At 43.6% G+C, this 14,601-nt stretch overlaps 1 protein-coding gene across 2 annotated transcripts in view; it reads left to right on the top strand.

Moving 5' to 3' along the window:
* The first annotated feature begins 5,313 nt into the window (after positions 1-5,313).
* Positions 5,314-14,601, top strand: part of thra (thyroid hormone receptor alpha) — a 127,617-nt gene continuing 118,329 nt past the window's right edge. Inside the window, exon 1 of one of the 2 annotated variants that reach the window (XM_012952539.2) lies at positions 5,314-5,715. The gene's annotated coding sequence lies outside the window, so the exon portion shown is untranslated. 2 annotated transcript variants of the gene reach the window in all.

The raw sequence follows: 14,601 nt of genomic DNA, 5'->3' as shown, positions 1-14,601 counted from the left end.
ACTTATATATTTGGTTATTTGCTAATTCCTCTGGCAGCTCCCCTCCAGCAGTGCATGATATGGAGAAATGCAGCTGAGAGTTGTGATCCCATTACCCCCTGTGGGGGAACTTAGACTACTAAGAGGAGGGTCCTTTTATAAATGGGTTATCCTATTACACTCTGTTGGGCAGTTGATGTCTCCGAGAGAGGGGATTTTTGACCTGTAAGAGCTTGATCCCATTAAGGACTTTTAGCTGTTGCTGATGGGTGTAAGAAGGTGATCCTATTGCGTTCCCTGATGACAGATGCAGCAGAGTGTGATCCTATAGCTTCCTAGCTGCTGTTTGTCTAAGGAGGGTATTTGCCTTTATAAATCAAATGAGGGCAGTGAGAGTATGAGGGAAGGAACTCTCTAACCTCCTCCACTTCAGAATGTCACTATTAGATATATAGGATTTTCAGCAATTAAGAACCCTCTTGATGCACTCACCCCTTGCATTCTCCCTCCATTGCACAGCATCAATCTTCATCTAATCCTTGCCTTTAAACATGACAGGCCCTCAGAGGGAGTCACCTTTTTTTTTTTTTAATATAATTGAACTTTGTATAGTTCCACAGCATATTGGAATTCCCCAAATGTATTCATTCCCCAACCTCAGTTTGGAACGTGCCTTTATGTGACTTATATTTTATTAATGAGTCCAGTTTACTGTAAGTGCTCCCCTCTCTGTCATATAGGCTTTGCTTTAACTGAGCACTGAGCCATGAACAGCCTGTAATATAAATATATATATATATATTCTTAGCAACAGAGCTTAGTGATGTCACCAGTTGTAAGTGATGTCACAATTGTTGATGAAAAAATGCATGAAAAGAAATAAGTTTTATTGTTACTGTTAAATATATCAATCTCTCAATCAGGCCACTGCCTGGTTGCTAAGGTAATTTGAACCCTGGCAACTGCTGAAATGCCAAACTGAAGATATGCCGAACAAAAAGCTAAATATTTAAAAAAAACTATATAAAAAAATAAAGACCAATTGCAATTTGTCTCAGGATATTACTCTCTACATCATACTAAAAGTATTGTAAACATGGACTCAGACCCTGGATATTTTTTTGGTCTTGTTTTTCTTAATAATATAATATTATATATATTATTAATGTTTTTATTTCTTCTTCTTATATGGCAATGCACAAATGAAGAAAGAAACCCCTGTATGTGCATTGTATCTTTATATGTGTTAAAAAAATATGAAGTCATTGCGGACTATAAAATGACCTATATAAAATCACCCTTATTTAATCAAACCACTCCTTGGCCTCTAATATCCTTATATGTTACAAAAGGGGCACATTATTCTCCGCATATAAAACATAAAGTGAAATCACCTAATAAAGTGAATAAACATGGGACAAAAAGGAAAATGTTAAATCTTTATAAATCAGCTCCAATAAAATAACAGAATATTTCGATGGAAATACAGTTTAATCCAAGCGCTGGCAACAGTTGGTCAATGAAAAAAAAAAACAACAGTAATCAGGCGGATAGAATTTGCTTTAATTTTAATCCTAAGTGTGAATTAATCACATTGGAAAGCTTCGGGTTTAATTAAGTGGTCTGAGATGTTTTGTAGGAATGACATTTGCATTATCAAGAGGTATAACAGGATACACAGGGCAGAGCCAACATCAGACCCCATAGGTATGTATTTTTTATATAGGTACCTTTGGGCCCATTCCTTGGGTGACAGCTTTAGGGGGTGTATATATATGTAGGGGTTTACCAAAAATGGGCCCTTAGGACAGACACCCCTAGGACAGGCCACAGGGTGGTGATAGTTAACAGGGACACTGGGATGACTGGGTGCTAAATAGTTAACAGGGAGTATACCTGTAGTTCGGGTTATGGCCACAGGGTGGTGCATAGGCCCATATAAAGGGAAGCAGCCATGTGCTGGTAGGCAGACATTTTGGGGACTGCTCCAGGCAGGAGTACCCAAGGTACAGTTTAGATAGAAGTTTGGTAATAGATCGCTCCAGGAGTGATATGTAGGAAACCATAGGTTAGAATGGGCAGACATGACCCCTCCAGGAGTGGTAGTGAGGTTAAGACCTCCCAGCGTTACATCTGCTGGAGTGCAGGGCCACAAGTGGCTAGGGAAGGTGCACCAGGTCACCACTAGTCCAGGAGCCCGGATTTGAGGATGCTTAGGCGTGAGTACCGGTGTGGGTCCCTGTGGTGAGGCTTCTAGCGTGAGTACCGGGGAGGGCTCCAAGAGGGGGTGCCCCTTGGGGCCCCTTCCACTAGCCAACTGTTCCACATCTATCCCTCTAGCCACCTTAAATGCTCGGACACCAGTCCACAATATTTCAAAGTAGCCATTAGAGATGTGGATGGAGTTGGGGGCTTTCCGCACCATTCAGGGACTGTGCCTCCAACACTAGGAAAGCCCTAGGTAGTGCTTAGGGTGCCAAGCAATTTTCACTCCCTGCTTACCCCCCCACCCCCACCCCAATGTCTCAAAAAGGTGGGTCTGTGTAACACCTGGGAGAGGGAATTGTTTTTTATTCCAGGTCAAAGTATTTCCTTGGCAGTCCAGAAGTTGGCCGGGGGTATTGGGGTTCCCTATTATTTTAAAGGGGAAGTTACCATGTGCTCTCTTTCCCTCTCTTTGGCCCCCAGTTGCTGGAGGGTGTGGTTGGTGCTGGGGAGCCTGAGGTACAAGAAAGTCTGAACTGAGATTAAAAATAGGCCCTGATATTTCAGGTACCCAGAGGCCCAAACAGCCCCCCCAGCCCAATAAATAGTGACTGTCTATGGCATCTTACAGCCCCCCTGGCATTCCCAGTACCCAGAGGCCCAAACAGCCCCCCCAGCCCAATAAATAGTGACTGTCTGTGGCACCTTACAGCCCCCCTGGCATTCCCAGTACCCAGAGGCCCAAACAGCCCCCCCAGCCCAATAAATAGTGACTGTCTATGGCATCTTACAGCCCCCCTGGCATTCCCAGTACCCAGAGGCCCAAACAGCCCCCCCAGCCCAATAAATAGTGACTGTCTATGGCATCTTACAGCCCCCCTGGCATTCCCAGTACCCAGAGGCCCAAACAGCCCCCCCAGCCCAATAAATAGTGACTGTCTGTGGCATCTTACAGCCCCCCTGGCATTCCCAGTACCCAGAGGCCCAAACAGCCCCCCCCAGCCCAATAAATAGTGACTGTCTATGGCACCTTACAGCAGCCCCTCTGGCATTCCCAGTACCCAGAGGCACAAACAGCCCCCCCCCAGCCCAATAAATAGTGACTGTCTATGGCACCTTACAGCCCCCCTGGCATTCCCAGTACCCAGAGGCACAAACAGCCCCCCAGCCCAATAAATAGTGAATGCCTATGGCATCTTACAGCAGCCCCTCTGGCATTTGCCAGAACCACAGATTGCCAGTCCATATCTGGGTATATGTATGCCTCAATAGAAGAATTAATTGTCCGATCAATCTGTAATAGCTTACTGTAGGAGTGAAAGGCAGGATCAGCGTAGTTAGTTGAACCACCTAAAACTCATCCATAAGGGTTGGTGCCCTGAGGTGCCACCTGTCAGTACTGGGCATCAAGCAGTTCAGGTTCAGGAATAGGAGATTCCTGCATTAAGGTGTCACTGTGATCATGTGCTAGGGACTAGTTCACCTGTAAGTGAGTACAGCTATGGGACCTGTTATCCAGAATGCTCGGGACCTGTGTTTTCCAGATAAGGGATCTTTCCGTAATTTGGATCTCCATAACTTAAGTCTGCTAAAAAAATAATTTAAATATTGAATAAACCCAATAGGATTGTTCTGCCCCCAATAAGGGGTAATTATATCTTAGTTGGGATCAAGTACAGGTACTGTTTTATTATTACAGAGAAAAGGGAATCATTTAACCATGAAATAAACCCAATAGGGCTGTTCTGCCCCAATAAGGGGTAATTATACCTTAGTTGGGATCAAGTACAGGTACTGTTTTATTATTACAGAGAAAAGGGAAATCCATTTTAAAAATGAGAATTATTTGCTTATAATGTAGTCTATGGGAGATGGCCTTTCCGTAATTCGGAACTTTCTGGATAACGGGTTTCCGGATAAGTGAGCTTCAGGGGGGCTCTCTTTGGCCACAAAAAGTGGGCGTGTCCACAAAAAGCTATGGGTGCCACAAATCCTCCCTCTCCTGCCCGTCCAGCCAAAAACATCTTCTGCTTCCCCTGACCTCTGGGTCTATGAAGTGGTAGATGACTGTGCCAACAGAGAGATTGTGTAAGATCCAACCACAGTTATTGTTTTGTGCAAAAAAAGTTCAGAATATGACTCAATGTGATTAACCCTTCATCCCACATTACAGCGAGGGCCCAGCTGAGAGAAAGAGATCCATGTAAAGGTGGCCATACATATCAGTCCCTTAGATGATTCGGCAGCTTATCGGCCCATGTAGGGGCACAAACGACGGGCCTGCCCAACCGACATCTGGCCTAAAATCGGGCAGATATCGATCGGGCAGATTGAAAAATTTAGTCGGATCAGGGACTGCATCAGCTCGTTGATGCGAACCGACTGTGCCTATTACCGACCAGGGTCGGACTGGGGCAAAATCCCGGTGGGCCCCGACCCTAGTGGGCCACAGCGGCCCAGTCCGACCTTTGCCAGCGCTCCCTGCTACTGACTGTTCCTCCCCAACACGTTCAATTTATACGTGCTCGGGGAGGACGTCAGGCGGGGGCCCTGTGGGGGGGTTAGGGGGGCCCCTGGGGGGGGGTTAGGGGACGCGGCTGGGGCACCTGCAGGGTCCCTGGGGCGGGAGCCCCGGTGGGCCCTGCACCCCCCAGTCCGACCCTGTTACCGACGTTGTAATTCAATTGTTTGGCCCAAGGGCCAAACAACCGACTTAGCCTAAATTTACCTGATATCGCCCACCTGTAGGTGGGGATATCGGGAGAAGATCCGCTCGCTTGGCGACCTCCCCAAGTGAGCGGATCTTAACGTGTATGGGGATCTTTAGTCCTCTACCAGGAGTTGCATCCTGCCAGACAGGCTGTGTGTTCTAAATAGGATATGTATACTTATTTTTGCCATTTGGAATTTGTGAGGTGTGTAATAAAGGACAGTATACAGAGACAGTTATGTCAGCAGGGGTCCCAGTTCTTCCTTCCAACTCCTTGAGAATCTTGTCCCCCAGGAGAAGCGAAAGGCCGTCAGTTCCCAATGCAGCCTGCAGGTGGTGTACGGCGGCAGCCTTGCCGCACTGGAAGGATATGATACACAGACACAGAGGGAGGAGCTGGGTAGAACTAGATTTTTTCCCCTTTCCTCTCTGTCTGTATCCCTGACACACGGAGGGAAGAGAAGAAAGAGAGACAAACAGCCAGGAAACGTACAGTAACACACAGGCGGGATCTATACAAAGCCAACACTTCATTGCTCCTTCCACTGATGATTTTTTTGTACCTTGGAGGGGGGGTAAAAGCCTTGGGATTTTGGGGGGGAAGCTGAAAAGGACGAGCCTGCCCCCCCACCTGTTTTTTTTTTTCACTAGCCACATTTCCCACTGTCTTCGCCCCCCCACTTTTTTTTTTCTTTGTAAGTTCTCTGTTCCCCTTTCCGGGCAGCAGCAGCAGCAGCAGTAGGAGCAGCAGGAGCAGCAAGAAGATCAGAGGAGGAAGGGGGGGGTTTAAAGCCCCTGGGCCGGGTCTTCAGTGCAAAGAGGTGAGTTATCTCTAGTGCAGAACTGTACTGGGGCGGGGGCGGTGCAACTACACTGCGATATTGGAGAACTCTGTGCCCTGATCGCATGCGATCTCCTATGTAAACACTTCTCTCCTGCTGTAGAGGCCCACAGTGCATTCTTGTGTACAAGAGACAGCATTGGGCTGCCTGCAAGGTGTGTGGGTTTGAGGGGGTGTTGGTTCTCTCTTGCACACTCATGATCAGCAGCTTTCTATGCAGGGGCTGCCATCTCAAACCCACTTTTCCCAGTGGGGGGTCCCCAGATAAGTATAAGAAGTATGCCTTAGGGTGAAGACACACAGAGCTACTTAGTAGCAGCTACTTGCCATGGCTGCTAAACTCCCCTGCCATAGACAATACTGAGAATTGACTCTGCTAAAACACACGTAGAGACAATTATCAGTAAATGATCACCATTGTCTGTAGTAGCTCTGTGTAAAGCATTAAACGTGTCTTTTTTAGGGGCCCCTGTAGCCCTTGATTCCATGACCAACTCTTTATAAGTGTACAGTATAAGTGTTGCATAAAAGTTAGGGAAGTGTTGAGATGACCCCCCCTGGGGGATAGTTAAGGTTAATTTAGAGGTGCCTGCCACCCCCCTTCCTCCTGATATGTTACACTCCAGAGGGTGCTTGTCATTATAAGATCCTATAAGCTTCTTTGCCTCCAGTAAGCACATGCGGCCTGTGTACATAGGGCGACTGAGATCTGCCCGGCAAGGTTGTCTAAGGCAGGCTGGCTAGGAAATGGTTAAGCTCCATGCCCGAGCTCTCACTCTTCTGACCTGCAATACGGATTCTTCCAGTCTATAAAACCCCTACAGGCACATGGAACTCTCTGGCAGCGTTCGGCATGGAAACAAACTGAATTACCCGTATACATGCAGCCAGATAATCATATTATATTCCAGTTTCACCTAAACCCAGAGGATTTTCCCTTAGCTACATGCATTGGCGCTTTCTGCCCTACTGACCCTTTATTGTGCACAAAGCGACACACATTGCATGTATGTACGATACACATGTGCGCACTGAGAAAAGATCAGTACAGTCATTTAAGCGTTAAAAAGTCATGCCCGATTATTGGCAGGGGCAGTGTGAAGGCTTTATTGTACACATGAAACCCGCCATGTCTTCCCTGTTGCCTAAATTCTGCACCACGCCTCCCCTTTTTTCCATCTCATGCCCTGAAGCGCTGAGATGCCTGAATGTGTTCTGTTTAACCCCCACCCTTCATTGTTGCTCCTACAGGAGAACATTCACTTCTTTCAATCACGTGAAAATATATTTCTGAAGGGGTTGGTTTTTTTTTTGCAGGCGGAAAAAAAAAGTGCTCCTAGGAGCAATGACAGGTTTCCTGGGATCCAGGCCCAGGCGCCACACGTAGGCCCTGCACTTGTGCACAGTGTGGAGTTTGGTGGATGTGTGGGCCGCTTTGTGTGGTCTCCTGTACTATCCCCTGACTAACCTCTCTGTCCCTGCACATGTTGTGTAGCGGTCTGATATCGGTCAGCGCCATTGTGCCCTTTATTTAGCACTGTATTTCTTTGTAATACAATTTCTCTCACACACAGTTGTGTGACGGGTGCAACAAAGTGCTGTGTAATCTACCCCCCCCCCCCCATACACCTTTATCAATCAGATCTTGCATAGCCTATAATGCTCAGTATTTACTCTCAGCTACAGTCATTGTGTTCTACATGCCCCCGGCTATTGCGTAGACATTCTTATACCCTGTGGAATTTTCTAGTATGGTGCAAAAGGCTATTTTGTGTGGTAAATGTTAGTTATTTGTAACTGTGGGTTCTTCGGGCACCTTGGTGCAGTGCCTGTAGCCATAGGTTTACGTTTGTGAAATGGCTCTCTCTTTGTTGCTGGCTCTGTGTGTAGGTCATTTTTAGTGCGTAGCTGTCTTTCTGAACCCATGGGTTAGTCCGTCCTGCAGGTGGCCTTTGAAGTGGTGCTGGCGCTCTGTCATGCAGGCAGCTGTCGTGATTTGTGCGTTGTGTTTAGAGAGTGGGGGTGTGTGGCTTGGAGAGACTGCTGCAAGGTCCCATGGCCGTCCCAAAAACTGAAGCGGAAATAAGCCTTATCTGTGGGTGTGTATAAGGCACTGGCTGCCATGTGTGTTTATGTGAGGAACTGACAGGCCTAAGGAAGCACAAGTTCTTCACTGACTAAAAGAGCACCCGGTGTGGGCACCGTGACGCGCTGAGACATACTTTGTGTGACAGTGACAGCCGCAAAGGCCTTTACGTGTGTGTGTGTGTGAAGCAGCTAAATGATTGGTGATAATAAATAGAAAGTTTGTGTGAATCAGAGTTAACTTTATGGGAATGGAAAAAGATGCTGAGAGCCTAGTGTTTACAGGCCAGGTAAGCCCTGACTAGCCTGTAGCCCAGAAGGGCCCTAGGAGGGTAAAGCTTGGGGTCCATAAAAGTCCTGAGTGGTATATGTGTAAGCACAAGACCTGTATCACTATCTTAAAGGCCTAGTGAATTGTAGGTAGCTGTGGGATTTTTTTTTATTTTACTCTAGGGGGTGTGACACTACTGAAAGCCCTAGAACCCGCAGTCTTGGATCCAGTAGGGCCAAGCTTGAGGTGCCACAAAATGGCTAACTTCTATAGGAAAGGGCTGGGGCCCAGCTGTGGGCAGAAAATCAATCTTTCCACTCCCCCAAAGACCCAAAACTCTGTCATACTTGCAGCAATGAGGGCTTTGGAAGGACAGGATTTCCAGGGAGATCTAGTTAGGTTACATGGTTTAAAGGACCAATCACATCACTAGGTGATTATTATTTGTTTTTTACAATTTCTTTGCACCAAATGTTCTTTTATACATAGTTTTCTTCTATAGTTCTGTAGAGAACCATGGGTGACATTTGACCCCTGTTTATTTTCCTTTGTAAGAACTTAACCTGATATGTTCTACACAGCTTCTCTGCTATCCGCATCATAGGTGCGTGTCCTATTGCCCTATGGAACCCCCATGGCTAATCCCTTTAAAGGCTTCCCACACACTGTCTGCAATGTGACTAGCTGGTAGTGCTGTGTTTCCTGGATACTTGGAGTGATATTACAATAGTCATACAGTCAGTAATGCAGGAATCGCACACACTGGTATATGTGAAACCCCTCCAACGAAGGGTGGTTTGACTGCCCAAACGTTACTCCGCTGTTGCACTTTCTGTGGCCAAATAAAGATTAATGAAATCCATGTCTCATGTCTATCAGTGTATGTAGTTCCTGCATTACTGACTGCCCCGTGGTTACACAGCAGCTTTTTTATAGCAACCATAGCTATGTTTCTGATACAAGTACAGGTATGGGATCCCTTATCCAGAAAGTTCCAAATTATGGAAAGACCATCTCCCATAGATTCAATTAAAAGCAAATAATTCTAATTTTTAAAAAATGATTTCCTTTTTCTCTGTAATAATAAAACAGTACCTGTACTTGATCCCAACTAAGATATAATTACCCCTTATTGGGGCAGAACAGCCCTATTGGGTTTATTTAATGGTTAAATGATTCCCTTTTCTCTGTAATAATAAAACAGTAGCTGTACTTGATCCCAACTAAGATATAATTACCCCTTATTGGGGGCAGAACAGCCCTATTGGGTTTATTTCATGGTTAAATGATTCCCTTTTCTCTGTAATAATAAAACAGTACCTGTACTTGATCCCAACTAAGATATAATTACCCCTTATTGGGGCAGAACAGCCCTATTGGGTTTATTTCATGGTTAAATGATTCCCTTTTCTCTGTAATAATAAAACAGTACCTGTACTTGATCCCAACTAAGATATAATTACCCCTTATTGGGGGCAGAACAGCCCTATTGGGTTTATTTCATGGTTAAATGATTCCCTTTTCTCTGTAATAATAAAACAGTACCTGTACTTGATCCCAACTAAGATATAATTACCCCTTATTGGGGGCAGAACAGCCCTATTGGGTTTATTTAATGGTTAAATGATTCCCTTTTCTCTGTAATAATAAAACAGTACCTGTACTTGATCCCAACTAAGATATAATTACCCCTTATTGGGGCAGAACAGCCCTATTGGGTTTATTTAATGGTTAAATGATTCCCTTTTCTCTGTAATAATAAAACAGTACCTGTACTTGATCCCAACTAAGATATAATTACCCCTTATTGGGGCAGAACAGCCCTATTGGGTTTATTTAATGGTTAAATGATTCCCTTTTCTCTGTAATAATAAAACAGTACCTGTACTTGATCCCAACTAAGATATAATTACCCCTTATTGGGGGCAGAACAGCCCTATTGGGTTTATTCAATATTTAAATGATTTTTAGCAGACTTAAGTTATGGGGATCCAAATGACAGAAAGATCCCTTATCCAGAAAAACTCAGGTCCCATACCTGTACACAATTTTTACCTGCACAGGGTAACAATACATTGTATGTAAGTACATTGAAAACACTTTTAGCATCTGTTGCTACTGGTTCATGAAGGAGTGGTTTACATTTAAGTTAATTTTTAGTATGTTATAGAATGGCCAATTCTAAGCACGTTCTAAAATGGTCTTCATTATTTACAGTTTATTTGTTATATATTGAATTATGTGCCTTCTTCTTCCAACTGTTTGCAGTTTTTAAATGGGGGTCACTGACCCCAGCAGCGAAAAAAACTATTGCTCTGTGAGGCTCCAGTTTTATTGTTATTGTTACTTTTTGTAACTTTCTTTTCTATTCAGGCCTCTCCTATTCATATACCAGCCTCTCATCCAAACCTCTCCCCGGTTGCTAAGGTAACTTGGACCCTGGCAACCAATTAGCTGCTGAAACTCCAAACTGGAGAGCTCCTGAACTGAAAATGAAATAACTAAAAAAACTACAAATAATAAAAAATGAAGACCAATTTTAATTGTCTCAGAATATCACTCTCTGGATCTCTTCAAAGTAGCCATTAAGGGACAGGCCTGAGAAAGCCTATGAGGCAGACATGCATGTAAGCATTGAAGATATTAGGATATAATGAGGACTCTGAGGATCCCAAACAGCATCAGGGAACTTTGTGTGGGAGGAAGGCAGCCAGAAATGGAAGGTAGCCCTCAGACAATGTGTTCCTAACACCCGCACCAGCCTGTTGCCTGTGTGTCATCCCGAGCCCGTGTGATAGTCATTGTATATAGATATTACCATGCACAGTTTGTGGGGAAATTCATGGTGGATACAGACATTACTGTGTACAGTTTGTGGGCGGTTCCTTGGTACATGCTGTGCTTTCGTGAGGTACTTGTGTGAGTCTGACTGAGGGAGGCCCCTCTTCTGTGTGTCTGACAGGCAAGGAGGCCCCATATGTTACTGAGGGAGGGAGGCCCAGTCCTGTGTGTGTGTGAGGGTTGCATTTATATACTGTATATTATGTATATACATTTATCTGAGAGACCGAGGGAACCCCCTTACTTTGGTGTATTTGGAAAAGACTGAGGAAATCCTCTCCCGCCTGAATGGAAGTTTGTTTGTTTGAACGGCCGAGGAGTTAAAAATAAGTGTATTAAAGAGAAATGCCTGTGCGAGATCCCTTTTGTGTGAGCCGTCTCATTCAGCCGCAGTACAGGCCAAGGGAATCAGATTTACTTTCCGGCCGGCAACACGCTTACCATAAAAGCTCTCTTTGCCATGTATCTAGTATTGATTTGTTTTGTGCATCCTGTGGAAAATGCAAATCGTTATGGTGCCCAAGCTCACTGCAGCATTGTGGGCAACTGCAAGCCACCGGCCGGAGTCGGCCCGAGGACAGGGGGAGAGGATTGTAGTTCAACCGCAGCAGAGCCTGGACTGGGCAACTCTATACCAAATCACACCAGTACAGGTATAGGACCCGTTATCCAGAATACTCGGGACCAAGGGTATTACGGATAAGGGATCTTTCTGTAATTTGGATCTCCATACCTTAAGTCTACTAAAAAATCAATAAAACATTAATTAAACCCAATTGGATTGTTTTGCATCCAATAAGGATTATTTATATCTTAGTTGGGATCAATTACAAGGTACTGTTTTATTACTACAGAGAAAAGGGAATCATTTTACCATGAAATAAACCCAATAGGGCTGTTCTGCCCCCAATAAGGGGTAATTATATCTTAGTTGGGATCAAGTACAGGTACTGTTTTATTATTACAGAGAAAAGGGAATCATTTAACCATGAAATAAACCCAATAGGGCTGTTCTGCCCCCAATAAGGGGTAATTATATCTTAGTTGGGATCAAGTACAGGTACTGTTTTATTATTACAGAGAAAAGGGAATCATTTAACCATGAAATAAACCCAATAGGGCTGTTCTGCCCCCAATAAGGGGTAATTATATCTTAGTTGGGATCAAGTACAGGTACTGTTTTATTATTATGGGGTTTCCGGATAAGGGATCCTATGCATGTCTTGTTCAATGTGCTGTGGTCTCCCCTGCAAGCAACAAGCATGAAAAGCAGACATTTCTTCCAATAAATTTCTTATGTTCCACCGTAAGTCCTGTGAGTGCAGTACATTATCTTGTTACATTATCTTTATTTTGTGGACTGCACCCAGGCACCTTTCAAGATTTTTTACGTAAGTGCCTGTTGATATTTTGATTATACATATATATATATTTCTATGGAGCATGGAGGAGCACTCACCAAACAAAAACACAGCATGCCTGGGTGCTGGTAAAATGTGTACAGAGCAACAAAAATGTACCGGACTCAACAGGCTCAGTTGGAGTCACTGATTTTAATAAACAAACAAAAGAAATTCCGTTTCGATCACATCATTGCGATCCTCCTCGGGAAAAAAAGATCATGAGGAAGATCAGGATGATGTGATCGAAACGTCGGAATTTCTTTTGTTTGTTTATTAAAATCAGTGACTCCAACTGAGCCTGTGGAATCCAGTACTTTTTTGTTTCTGTATATATATATATATATATATATATATATATATATATATATAAATGCCTCAGAAATTACCATCATAACTTGGCTAAAGAGGTTAATTCTGTTTTTTTTTTTTATTTGCTATGAGGACTTGATTAATCTTCTATTAAAGGAGAAGGAAAGGCTAATAAAGAGTTAATTTCAAGCTGCAGGCATACCTTCAGTTCTCTCAATAGTGCCCTTAAGTCTCCCCATATTTCTCCCGTTCAGATGATCAGAAGCCTCATAGGAAAAAAAAGTTAAGCTCTGTAAAGAAAGTTCCCATAATGCCTCGCTCCTGCACCAAGACCAAGACCAGTGTACATGCTCAGTTAGTAACACTATGAGGAAGCTTCCTGCTGATTGGCTCAGATCACACATTCCTAAGGTAGGGAAGGAGTTCTTAGCATTCTTGAGGGAGGGGAGAGCAGGAGAGAGGAGAGAGCTGCGTGTCTCTGGCACAGGAAAACAAAGAGACAACAAATCCTGTTTCTTTTGACAGAGAAGTGCAGCGTTTCTGTGAGTGCTTATGGCTGTATTTACATAGACCTTTCTGATAAACCTTACTTTACCTTTCCTTCTCCTTTAAAGGAGAAAGAAAGGTAAAAACTAAGTAAGCTTCAGAAAGGTCTATGTAAATACAGCCATAAGCACTCGCAGAAACGCTACACTGAGTTCTCTGTCAAAAGATTTGTTGTGTCTGTAATTCATGTATCACAGACATGCAGCTCTCTGCTCTCTCCCGTCTCCTGCTCCCCCCTCCCTCAAGAATGCTAAGAACTCACTTCCCCCCCCCCTTAGGAATGTGGATCTGAGCCAATCAGCAGGAAGCTGACTCATAGTCTTACAAACTGAGCATGTTCACTTGGTCTGGGTCTTGAGGCAGGAGTGAGGCATTATGGGAACTTTCTTGACACAGCTCAGTGTTTTTTCTTCCTGTTTGGCTTCTGATCATCTGAACAGAAAGATTTGTGACATGCTTCTAAAACTTCTGATTGCCGTTGATCTATAAGGTTTAGATACATCTGACTGCAGGTGACTGCGTGGGGAATTTTTTATTTGTTTGGGTTACTTTCAAATTACTTGCTTTTTTCACTCCACTGGGGGTAAAAAAAATTTTTTAATGCGCGACACAACGGTTTTTCTTTTGCTTATCTTCCTCACTTTTATTCACCTATTTGGTGAGTTCCGGTGTGTTAATTGTTGATATTCAACAATTTATTATGTTTGTGCATATATATTTCTTCTTATTGGAATCTCACTTATATAAACTATTATTATTAACGCATTGAACTTCACTCTAACTTGGAATTTCACTTGGTGATAGGGTGGCCCGCCCTTAGAAGTGATTAATGTGCACATGTTTTACATAGTTCTTGGTTATGTGGGGCTTATGGGATCGGTAGGCGAATGAGTTTGACTCGTCAGGTGGTTAATTCCCCAAGATCCTAACGCGATGGTATGGAGCCTCATCAACGTTGAGGTAGGACATGAATGGGTTCACGTTCTATATGCTTCCTTTCTTTTTTCTTTTTTTTTTTGGACCCCGCGGTACTTTTCTATAGTATCTGGAACATGCATAATTATGTATTTGATTTTCCATTGAGATGACAGGCTCTGCAGGTAAATATAAGACTCGAGACAGATTACTTTGTAACATTTTTGCCTGATACACTATATCATTATATGTAGCTTATAAGAGTGATATTGTGTTAATTATAAGTAACAGTCCTTTATGATCTTTGTGTTCACTGTCTCTGGTTTAGAATTTTTTGTTGTTTAATTGAGGATATTACGAGTAAAAAGGCCCTTGTTGGGGCCGAAACATCAGCCCCCCAATAAAGATTTTTGCATTTTGATAAGCCCTGAGTAGTGCAGACCCTTACTACTTTTTGGTTTTATATATATATATATATATATGTATATATATATAT

The sequence above is a fragment of the Xenopus tropicalis genome, chromosome 10 (assembly GCF_000004195.4).
Source record: "Xenopus tropicalis strain Nigerian chromosome 10, UCB_Xtro_10.0, whole genome shotgun sequence".
Lineage (NCBI taxonomy): Eukaryota > Metazoa > Chordata > Amphibia > Anura > Pipidae > Xenopus > Xenopus tropicalis.
The sequence above is the reverse complement of the archived record's forward strand: the minus strand, read 5'-3'. Positions and strand labels throughout refer to the sequence as shown.